The sequence below is a fragment of the Lactuca sativa genome, chromosome 2 (genome assembly GCF_002870075.4).
Source record: "Lactuca sativa cultivar Salinas chromosome 2, Lsat_Salinas_v11, whole genome shotgun sequence".
Lineage (NCBI taxonomy): Eukaryota > Viridiplantae > Streptophyta > Magnoliopsida > Asterales > Asteraceae > Lactuca > Lactuca sativa.
The window spans coordinates 131,089,610-131,102,390 of record NC_056624.2 but is presented as its reverse complement, the minus strand read 5'-3'; positions in this window follow the sequence as shown (position 1 = coordinate 131,102,390).

Here is a 12,781-nt window from a genome sequence, read left to right as displayed (position 1 = left end):
CTAGGGCATCCTAGACTTGAAGTAGAGACGTCCAATGTGAAATTAAATCATCACACCTACGGTCTAGAGAATTGGAAGAAAATTAATAGATTCCTTTTCATGAGCAATTCATCCTTCACAAATGTATCATGCAACTCTCTGTTGTAGATATTTTCTTTCCTTTTTTCATTGAAAACGAAGAAGGCTGAGGATGGCCTACGGTGCGCCTTACATGAAAGGAACATGCTTTTTCGACAGCGGGGTGGAATGAGTATTATCCGAGTGTGCATGCCCCCCCCCCCCCCCTATTCTTTCTTACCATGGAAAGTATTTATGAAATAATTCCAATGAGAAGAAAAAAGACATTAAGAGAGCCTCATATCCCAATCCTAGACACTCTAATATCCTTTTTCAAACATGCTCCCTTTCGAGTTAATAGAAAGATTAATAAACACATCCCACTACACTTATGTGGGCATTTGTAGTGACTGAGGGGTTGAAGAATAATAATTTAGTTATTTATACCAAGCATTCGTATTATATCTAGATCTAATCTTTTGGTCCTGTAGAAAGGAAAGATCATTACGTACATGGTCATGTAGTGGTATAGTTGTTGCAAGAAAGTATATCGAACACTAAAGGAATGGTTGATAGCTTTAAATTAGAAAATAACACAACTAATTAAACTTGAAAGTAAATTTTGGGGGCTTTGTTTAATTATATGAAACTTGATTAAGAAACTGGCAAGCTAACTGTAACACTCGAATCGAGGTATATTCATTTTTGACCCTTGTTTTGTTAATTCTTTGCGGATTTGGTCCCTAGGGGGCAATTTCACCATTTCCGACAAAATTGAAGTACGTGGGGCGTACGCATATAGGGGAACAATCCGAAAATTTAGGGTTTGGACCCTATTTAAACAACATTATGAACATTGGATCTCTCATTTCATAGCCTCCAAAGCCCTTTCAGCTACATTTCGAACCCTAGCCTCTTTTTGAAGAGATTTTGTAACATCCGGAATTCCAGGTATTATATTTTATCGTTTATTTTTTAGAAAAAAGGAGGGATTGGACGAGTTGAGTCATAGACTCGACGAGTAGGACCGTGAATGCTGACTGGATTAATGAACGGGCTCGACAAGTCGGGAAGGGTGGACACGACGAGTCCGCGCTATGGATTGAAACCCTAATTCTCGGGGACTGTGCCCTATTTAAAGGCCTTTATGGCCTCCATTTGCAGCTACCAGTCCAGAGAGAGATACCCTAGCAAATGTGAGCGAGTTGTGAGAGAGTTTAAGCCTTTTTGATCATATTTGGGGTGATTTTACAAAGGAGAAAGTGTTTCCAGCAAGTGGAGGTCAAGAGGATTGCATTTCAGGGGGTTTCCAGCTTGGATCTTCAAGTTTGAGGTAGCTATTCAATCCTATCCTTCTGTTTTGATTAAGAGCATTGAATTTAGGGTTTCTATACCCTTTTACGGCTTGTTTAGATGAGTATAGTGCCCCATTGAGTGCTAAACTCTAGATCTGGACCTTTTAAGGTCCAGAGAGCCTGAACCATGCTGCTTTTTGTGGTTCTATGGAGGAAATGGACATAGGTTGCAATGTTAGAAGAGATTTCACCAAAATAAGCCTAGAGTGCCTTGCATGTGTACCAAGATTCGACCTTTACATGTTTATTGGTCACGGGGAAGTGAGATCTATAGATTAGAGAAGCAGATCTGACCTCAGGAGGTTAGATGAGTGTTTTCATGGGAGGAACTCGCCGAGCCCATAAGGGACTCGACGAGTCAATTCGGGTTGCCCCGCGATTCACGACCTGTGATAACCCGTTGAGTGTGGGGTCGACTCAGTGAGTCGAGTGAGGACCAAGGACGAAGAGGACACGCATGAACTCGCCGAGTCTGGTCAAAGTTTGACCGTCGACTTTTGTTGACTTTTAGGGTTTACTCAATGTTTGGACTTATGAGCCATTAAAGGGGTAGAATGGTCTTTTACCCTTCTTAGAGAACTTATAGAGAGGGGTTAGCCTAGCCTTTAGAAGTTGTATTAATTAGAGTAATTATTTATGTGAGTAGGCGGAGGCTAGTGCAGTATTTTAGAGACCGAGGTTTACTGAGTTATCCGAGGTGAGTCTTCTCACTATACTTTACCTAGAGTGGTAATTAGAGTTATGTGACAGAGTCTATTGTATGCTATGTGTTATCTACATGATTCTGTGCTATATGTGATTCAGAGGTTACAGAGTTAGGACCGAATGGTCCACAGAGTTAGGACTAGAGGGTCCACAGAGTTATGGGACTGGAGGGTCCCACTGAGACACTTTGACCAGAGGGTCCATAGAGTTATGGGACTGGAGGGTCCCACTGAGACACTTTGACCACTGGCTAATATGTGTTGCATGTGTTATTTTGAGGAACTCACTAAGCATTTATGCTTACAGTGTTTGGAGTTATGTGTTTCAGGTACCAGTGAGGATCGCGGGAAGGCGCCGACATGATCAGTACACACATGAGGAGTCTTTATACTTTATGATCTTGGGTTGTGTTATGGATTGATATGTGAAACGATGATATTTTATAATTTTTATAAATGAAAATATGTTTTTTTAAAATGTGAAAAATTGTTTGTAAAATTTCGGTGTTACAAGTTCATATCAGAGCCTTGGTTTAGGGATTCGGGTGCACCTTCAGGCGTATCTGAACTCAAATTGAGGATTTGAGAGATTTTCAAATTAAAATCACAAAGTTTTTCTCAAAGAGTAAAAAGGTTTTGAAAAGAGCAGAGCAGAGCAGTGTGTACGATCAGCCAGCGCCCGAACAGTGATTTCCCAAAATACTCATATATTAAGTGATATGAGATATGAGATAATATGTTATGCATGCTAGAGTAGGCTAGGTATTCCTATTAGGACTAGAGTGGCTTGATTTGTGATGCCTTAGCCTAGGGGTTTTGCTGCAAGGAGATGCTTGAGAGTGAGTAGATAGTAGCGAGGAGCTATGAGAGATCTGCTAGAGAGTAGACTATGCATAGTGAGAGTAGAGTACTTGGGATTTGGAATCCAAGGAGGAGGACTTAGGGTAAATACTGTTGCGTTGTGGATGGTAGTATTGAGCCCGTACTACTGAAGACATCGGATCAGTTCACAGCCCAAGTAAGAATCCATAGGGTACCAGGGATCGAGTAGGAATGGTATATCGAGTGTGTGTACACTCGAGCGAGTCTCTGATATTTTGTGTTGTATTTGAGAGAGACATCATGGTTGGGACACGCCACACACCTGAGAGCAGTGGTGTTAGTGATGAGGAGATCCGCAGGTTGATTCATGAGGAGGAGGCTGCTGCCATCCGCACAGGGATTCCAGAGATGTTCGGGTCTATTAAGACCACGCTCATTGAGACTTTTGATGAGAGATATGCAACGGTTATTAATGCCGGTGTTGTTGCGGCCACCGCAGCCGTTGCTGCTGCGAGGCCACAAGGGGGTGACTCGTTGCTGTACTGAGAGTTCAGCAACACGAAGCCACCAGAGTTTGATGGGACACAGGATCCGATCGCTGCGATGAGATGGATTTCTGATATTGAGGGATGCTTCTATATGTGTTCTTGTCCGGAGCATCTGAGAGTTCGGTTCGCGCTGAACGAGCTTCGCTTGAGGGCGAAGGACTGGTGGAAGTTTGTGACAACGCACTATTCTTCTGCAGAGCTTATCGCGGTGACCTAGGAGAGGTTCACTGCTATGTTTCGTGATTTGTACGTTCCCCTGGTGGAAAGGGAACGTTTGGCCTAAGAGTTCTTGACCCTCAAGCAGGGTACCGAGTCTGTTACAATGATCACCAGGATGTTCCATGAGAGGGCGATGTTCTGCCCTGAGCACGTGTCTTCCGAGCAGGCACACATGAGTAGATATTTGAGCATTTTGAGGAGAGACATCCGCGAGTTCGTGGCGAACTCGACGTACTGGACATTTTTTGAGCTTCAGGCAAATGCCCGGAAGAGGGAGATTGAGCTCGAGACTCAGACCACGGAGGAGGCGGAGTCTCAGGGGAGGGATCGGCGACCGGCACAGTCCCAGTCAGATGCCAAGCAGGTCAAGCTCGCCGATTCGAGATCAGGGAACCAGAAGGGCCGCACTTGTAGCATGTGCGGCAAGAGTCATGAGGGGGTGTGTAGGTCAGGGTCTTGCTACAAGTGTGGAAAGCAGGGGCACATGCCCAAGGATTGCACCAAGGGGTTTGCAGTCTGTTTTCACTGCAACCAGACCGAACACCGAAAGGCCGAGTGTCCGTAGTTGTGGGGGTGAGCTCAGGGAGCATCATAGGGATCTGCGCCTGTTGCCGTACGAGCTACGGAGAGTCAGTCGGTGAAGGCTGAGGCGCCAAAGGCTCGCGGGAGAGTCTTCCAATTGACAGCGGAAGAGGTCCGCGCAACGCCCAATGTTGTGGCTGGTAAGTATTCTTTCATCTAGTTATTTTGATTTGTGATGCTATGCTTATATTATGATATGCGTACGTACATTTCTTGTGAGTTTTGTACCTGCTTTGGTGTTATTTGACTCGGGTGCGAGTCGATCCTTTGTTTTTAGCCTTTTGTCAGCACATCAGTATCTGTCGTGAGCCATTGAGTCAACCTTTGCGATTTTCCATAGCTGATGAGAGAGCGGTGTATGCCACTGATGTGATTCGAGGATGTGTACTCGAGTTCTTCGGCATTGAGTTTCCGATTGATTTGGTCCCGAATGTGATGGGAGATGTCTGTGTCATCGTGGGAATGGACTGGTTGAGCAAGTTTGGAGCGGTTATCGACTGCGAGCGACAGCTGGTGACCATACGAGACCCTAGTGGGGGAGTTCTTACGGTTTATGGCGAGGGTACTCGTTCTGGGTCAGCGTTTTGTTCAGCCGCCAAAGTGAGGCAGAGCCTACAGCAGGGCTATAGTGGGTTTGTGGCTTATGTGGTGGATACGAGAGTAGGTGCAGCGAGACCGAGGTCGGTCGATGTGGTTCCGATAGTGCGTGAGTTCCCGGATGTTTTCCCCGAGGAGTTGCCGGGTGTGCCTCTCGAGAGGCAGGTGGTGTTCCGTATCGATTTGGTTCCGTGGGCAGCGCCTATCGCCAAGGCGCCCTATTGACTTGCGCCTCCAGAGATGCAGGAGTTATCCTCGTAGCTTCAGGAGCTGCCGAAAAAGGGGTTTATACGGCCGAGTAGCTCGCCGTGGGGAGTGCCGATCCTTTTTCTCAATAAGAAGGATGGTTCACACCGGATGTGCATTGATTACCGGGAGTTGAACAAGCTGACGGTCAAGAACCGTTAAACATTACCGAGGATCGGTGATTTGTTCGATCAGTTGCAGGGAGCGTCTTGGTTCTCCAAGATTGATTTGAGGTCTGGATATCATCAGATGAGGGTGCGTGATGATGATATCCAGAAGACAGCGTTCAGGACTCGTTATGGGAATTACGAGTTCGTGGTGATGCCTTTCGGGGTCACCAATGCACCGAAGGCGTTCATGGATCTCATGAACTGGGTGTGCAGGCCGATGTTGGATCATTCGGTGATCGTGTTCATTGATGATATATTGGTGTATTCGAGATCCAGAGAGCAGCATGAGGAGCATTTGAGGGAGATCCTCAGAGTTCAAAGATCGGAGAGGTTGTACGCCAAATTCTCCAAGTGCGATTTCTGGTTATAAGAGGTCCAGTTCCTAGGACACCTCGTCAACCAGAATGGGATGTTGGTTGATCCGGCCAAGATTGAGGCGGTGATGAGTTAGGAGGTGCCGAGATCCCCTTCAAAGATCAGGAGTATTCTGGGGTTGGCCTGTTATTATCGGAGATTTGTCAAGGATTTCTCCGGGATTGCTGTTCCTCTCACCCGTCTGACCCGAAAGGGCGTGACTTTCAGTTGGGGCCCGGAGCAGCAGGCTTCATTCGAGACACTTCGCCAGAGATTGTGCGAAGCCCCAGTGTTATCCCTTCCAGAGGGAATGGAGGATTTTGTGGTATATTGTGACGTGTTGATATCGGGATTGGGTGCAGTGCTAATGCAGTGAGGGCATGTGATAGCATACGCATCGAGGCAGCTGAAGCCTCATGAGACGAGGTATCCTACTCACGATCTGGAGTTGGGGGTTGTGGTGTTCGCCCTCAAGATCTGGCATCACTATTTGTATGGGGTCCGGTGTACCATATACACGGATCACAAGAGCTTGAAGTATCGGATGGATCAGCCGAACCTGAATATGCACCAGAGGAGATGGCTGGATGTGGTAAAGGATTATGAGTGTGAGATCATGTACCATCCGGGTAAGGCTAATGTGGTAGCCGATACCCTGAGTCGTAGGACGGAGAGTACCCCATTACGAGATGTTTGTTTGTGGTTGATAGTGATGACTTCGGTGTTGGACACTATTCGGGAGGCCCAGGTAGAGGCCATGAGACCAGAGAACCGCAAGAAAGAGAGAGTGATCGGGCAAGTATCTAAGTTCATTACCGATAGTCAAGGGTTTATGACCTTCCAGGGCCAGATTTGGGTGCCATTTGAGGGCGGGGCACGTACCATTTTGATGGAGGAGGCACACAGGACGAGGTTTTCGATCCATCCCGGGGCCACTAAGATGTATTTGGACCTAAAGAGAGACTATTGGTGGCCCTGTATAAAGAGGGATGTGGCGTGGTTTGTAGAGAGGTGCTTGACCTGTTGCAGGGTTAAGGTCGAGCACCAGTGTCCACATGGCAAGTTGCAGCCACTTGAGGTTCCCCAGTGGAAGTGGAAACAGATTTCCATGGATTTTATCACCAAAGTGCCGAGGACTGCGAGAGGTGTCGATGCAATTTGGGTGATCATCGACCGGCTGACAAAGAGCGCTCATTTTCTTGCTATCAGTGAGAGCTCTTCCGCAGAGAGGCTGGCGAAGGTGTATGTGAGGGAAGTGGTATCACGGCATGGTGTACCGATCTCGATTGTGTCAAATCGAGACATGCGTTTCACTTCCAGGTTCTGGAAGAAGTTCCATGAGGAGTTGGGTACTAGGCTGCATTTCAGTACCGCTTACCACCCACAGACGGACGGACAGAGTGAGCGGACGATTCAGACGCTCGAGGACATGCCTCGGGCATGTGTGTTGGACTTCGGAGGGAGTTGGGACACGTATTTTCCATTGGCTGAGTTTTCCTATAACAACAGTCACCATTCGAGCATTGGTATGCCTCCCTTCGAGTTGTTGTATGGGAGGAGGTGTCGGACTCCCATCTGTTGGGGAGAGGTAGGGCAGCGAGTGATGGGCAGCACTGAGATAGTGTTTCAGATGACATAGCAGATACAACAGGTTAGACAGAGGTTGTTAACGACTCAAAGTCGCCAGAAGAGTTATGCATATAGGCGACGATCCGAGCTTGAGTTCCAGATGGGGGATTTCGTTCTCCTGAAGGTATCTCATTGGAAAGGAGTGATCCGATTCGGGAGGAGGGGCAAGCTGGGGCCCCGATACATTAGCCCTTTCTAGGTGACTGCGAGGGTAGGCAGGGTAGCATACCGTCTGGAGCTACCTACGGAGTTGAGTCAGATCCATGATACCTTCCACGTGTCTCAGTTGAGGAAGTGTATAGCCGACGAGACGACGGTGGTACTGTTGGAGGATATTCAGGTGGATGCCAGCCTGAATTATGTTGAGAGACCGGTTGCGATTGTGGATTGGAAGATCAAGGTTCTGAGGAACAGCGAGGTGCCCCTGGTGCAGGTCCGGTGACAACATCGGAGATGGTCCGAGCTGACTTGGGAGCTGGAGTTAGAGATGCGTGAGTGTAACATCCCAAAATTCAAGGCCAAAAAAATCATTTTTAAATAAGTTATTACATAAAACCATCAGTATAAAAACATTCATTATAATATCTCGTAACAAACCAAAGTGTCGGTAACCAGAACATATTATCATAAAACCATATCAGAGTGTAATCCCAAAGATCTCATGTGCGGATAACATAGTGTGATGCGCTGCGATCGAGCCGACTCCTTTCCTTGAAAAAAAATACCTGAAACCAAAAATGAAAACCGTAAGCACAAAGCTTAGTGAGTTCCCCAGATACCACATACCATACAAACCAACTGATCCATACATGCCATACATAGCCAAGAACCATACATAACCAAATTATCCATAATCAAGTAAGGTGCTATGTGCCAAACATAGTCTTGTTAAGGTGCTATGTGCCAAACATAGTCTTGCTATTATGCCACAGGCCGCACGTGGTCTTCCTGGTCAAGCCTGGGGCCACTCCCTGGGTCTTACAGACAAGTGCCAAGGGCCACCTCCTGGTCTTTTATGCAAGTATCACAAAGACAACCGTACATACTACTCTACTTAGCTAAACAACATACAGTGTGCCAGAAGCCACCTCCTGGTCTTTCATATATAATAGCATACAATGCGCCAGGAGCCACCTCCTGGTCTTTCATACATATTTCCTAGGACTAATCCCCGGGTCTTCTTACCTTACATAATAACAGACTGCGTGCCAGGTGCCGCCCCCTGGTCTTTCATGTATATTGCCTAGGGCTAACCCCCGAGTTTTCCTATCATACATAATAACATACTGTGTGCTAGGAGCCGCCCCCTGGTCTTTCATGCATATTGCCTAGGGCTAACCCCTGGGTCTTCCTATCATACATAATAACATACTGTGTGCCAGGAGCCGCCCCTTGGTCTTTCATGCATAAACTAAATGGGCCGGCATTGGTGCATTAGACCCATACAAACAGTGAGGAGACTCACCTCGTACTACTGAACTTTGCTGATAATCCTCTGGCTGCTGACCGACAACCCTCTGAACCGCAGCTCCACTAGCTACTGGTATCAACATAACACTTAGTTCCAAACTGAACTCCAGAAGTCAAACTAAGTCAACTCTGGTCAAAGTCAAAGTCCTGGTCAAAGTCAACCTTCCAGGTCAACCCTACTTGCCGAGTCTGCCTACTAACTCACCGAGTTCATATGCTCAGAGTCCTTCCATTCGCGACTCGACTCGCCGAGTCAACCCATGACTCGCCGAGTCCACCAATTTCCAAGTCCTGTCCTGTCCAACTCACTGAGTCTCCACTCGACTCACTGATTCGAGTCTTAACTCGAAGGGTTCAGGGTTTCGCGACCTGACTTGCCGAGTCCAAGAACAGACTCGTCGAGTCCAAGGCAAACTTCAACAGACTCGCCGAGTTTTTCTTCCAACTCGTCGAGTTCCTGCCCAACTTCATCCAACTTGCCGAGTTCACCCATGTGACTTGCCGAGTTGCTTCAGCTCTTAAACCATGCAGTGGCTTTTCGAGCCAAACAGGGGCTCCAACTCATAGATCCACTCTCCCAAAGCCCATTCCCCATGTAAAGTTGCGACCTTTACATGTAACTAAGGAGATTTATGCTAAACACACCACAAACTTGGGTTTAAGACAACCATGATTCACCTACACTCTCAAGGCTGATACTTTATGAATCTGTAGGCCAAGACACAACTGGAGCTGAAGGGATTCAGCTTGGGGACGTCCAAACCCGAAATGTATCATACCTGGTCCAAAATCTCATAAAGAGGGACATGAAATGATCAAACAATTATCAAGGCAAGGAAGGAACTTGATTACCAAAATGAGTAGCTAAAGAGATGAATCTTCCAGATCCACAACCTTCCTCTTGAACCTTCAACTCCTTGTTCTCCTTCTAGGCTTCAAGAACACTCCAACTCTTCAACAATGGCTCACACACTCAAAGAGAGCACTAGGGTTTCGTGGAATAGCTTCTGGACAATGAGGGCTACAAATGAGGCTGATATAAGGAGAATGAGATGCTTAAATAGGGCACCAAGCCCAAAAATTAGGGTTTTCCAACCTAGACCCGACTCGCCGAGCCGGTCACTTAAACCCCGACACGGGTCCCGCTCCAACTCGCCGAGTTCACCCATGGACTCGACGAGTTGACCCCTTTAACTTAGGGTTTTCCTTTCCTTTCTTGGTCTTTCTGATTATGGGTGTTACAATGAGCAACATCCAGAGTTGTTTGTGGAGTAAGACTTCGAGGGCGAAGTCTGATTCTAGTAGGGGAGAATTGCAACATCCGGAATTACAAGTATTATATCTTATCGTTTATTTTTGAGAAAAAGGGAGGGACTTGACGAGTTGAGTCATAGACTCGTCGAGTAGGACCGCGAATGCTGACTGGAATAATGAACGGACACCACAAGTCGGGAAGTGTGGACTCGACGAGTCCGCGCTGTGGATTGAAACCCTAATTCACGGGGTCTGTGCCCTATTTAAAGGCCTTTATGGCCTCCATTTGCAGATACGAGTCCAGAGAGAGATACCCTAGCGATTGTGAGCGAGTTGTGAGAGAGTTTTAGCCTTTTGATCATATTTCGGGTGATTTTGCAAAGGAGAAAGTGTTTCCAGCAAGAGGAGGTCAAGAGGATTGCATTTCAGGGGGTTTCCAGCTTGGATCTTCAAGCTTGAGGTAGCTATTCGATCCTATCCTTCTATTTTGATTAAGAGCATTGAATTTAGGGTTTTCTATACCCTTATATGGCTTGTTTAGATGAGTATAGTGTCCCATTGAGTGCTAAACTTTAGATCTGGACCTTTTGAGATCCAGAGAGCCTGAACCATGCTGCTTTTTGTGGTTTTATGGAGGAAATGGACATAGGTTGCCATGTTAGAAGACATTTTACCAAAATAAGCCTAAAGTGCCTTGCATGTGTACCAAGATTCGACCTTTACGTGTTTATTGGTCATGGATAACTCAGATCTATAGATTAGAGAAGCAGATCTGACCTTAGGAGGTCAGATGAGTGCTTTCATGGGAGGAACTCGCCGAGCCCATAAGGGACTCAACGAGTCGATTCGGGTTGCCCCGCGATTCGCGACCTGTGATAACTCGTTGAGTGTGGTGTCGACTCAACGAGTCGAGTGAGGACCCCAAATGAATAGGGCACGCATGAACTCGCCGATTCATGCGAGTGCACTCGACGAGTCTGGTCAAAGTTTGACCATTGACTTTTGTTGACTTTTAGGGTTTAGTCAGTGTTTGGACTTATGAGCCATTAGAGGGGTAGAATGGTCTTTTACCCTTCTTAGAGTACTTATAGTGAGGGGTTATCCTAGCCTTTAGATGTTGTATTAATTAGAGTAATTATTTATGTGAGTAGGCGGAGGCTAGTGCAGTATTTCAGAGTCTAAGGTTTACCGAATCATCCGAGGTGAGTCTTCTCACTATACTTTACCTAGAGTGGTAATTAGAGTTATGTGACAGAGTATATTGTATGATATGTGTTATCTATATGATTATGTGCTATATGTGATTCAGAGTTTACAGAGTTAGGATCGAATGGTCCACAGAGTTAGGACCAAAGGGTCCAAAGAGTTATGGGACTGGAGGGTCCCACTGAGACACGTTGACCAGAGGGTCATATAGAGTTATAGCCTCGAGTGGCTAATATGTGTTGCATGTGGTATTTTGGGGAACTCACTAATCATTTATGCTTACAGTGTTTGGTGTTATGTGTTTCAGGTACCAGTAAGGATCGCGGGATGGCACCGACATGATCAATACACACATGAGGAGTCTTTATACTTTATGATCTTGGGTTGTGTTATGGATTGATATGTGAAACGATGAGATTTTATAATATTTATGAATGAAAATATGTTTTTTTTAAAATGTGAAAAATTGTTTGTAAAATTCTGGTGTTACAAATTTGACCTGTCTTGTGTGTGTTTGAGTGTGTGTTAGTGAGACTTAAAGAAGAAGTAGTTAGAAGAAGGAGAATTAATCAAAGGAGGGCTTGTAAATCCAGATTTCTCACATCATTTCCAGCTTCATTGAGGTATAAAGCTTGGAACTTGTTCCTTATTTACTTAGATATAGTCCTTATGAAGTTTTAGTCCCATTTTGGTCATATGATGAGGTGTAGTGGATTCCTTTCACTACAGGAGTTAAGAGTTTCTTCTCATGATGTTTCTGAGGTCCTATGTCTATAAAGTTAGCATCTTGATTGTTGTGGATCAACCATGCATGAGTTTAGGTCTTTATGCTGGAAGTAGACTGCTAAAAGTGAGGTTTGGGTCCTTGGATCTCTAATTTCTCAGCCTCCAAAGCCCTTTCAGCCACATTTCGAACCCTGACCCCTTTATTTTGAAGAGATTTGACCCATCTTGTGTGCGTGTTAGTGTGTGTTGGTGAGACTTGAAGAAGAAGTAGTTAGAAGAAGGAGCATTAATCAAAGGAGGGCTTGTAAATCCAAATTTCTCATATCATTTCCGGCTTTATTGAGGTATAAAGCTTGGAACTTGCTCCTTATTTACTTAGATATAGTCCTTATGAAGTTTTGGTCCCATTTTGGTGATATGATGAGGTCTAGTGGATTCCTTTCACTACAGGATTTAGGTGTTGCTTCTCAAGATGTTTTTGAGGTCCTATTTCTATAAAGTTAGCATCTTGATTGTTATGGATAAACCATGCATGAGTTTAGGTCTTTATGGTGGAAGTAGATTGCTAAAAGTGAGGTTTGGGTCCTTTTGAGCCATGAAACGGCTCCAAGTTCATGACTTTATGGCTTAAGATGTTTTATAAGACTTGGATCTGAGTTTTGGGCTTTTGGTTGCATGTTTTAAGCACTTAATGGAAAAGTGCTTAATGGGCACGTACGTTGGGCGTGTGTATGTGTATGTTGCGCATATGGTGCCCGATCCACGATCTTGGCTCGCTTGGTAGTACACTGGACTTACCCCACTCGTACACAACGCATACTATGAGTCCTCATAGAACGTTG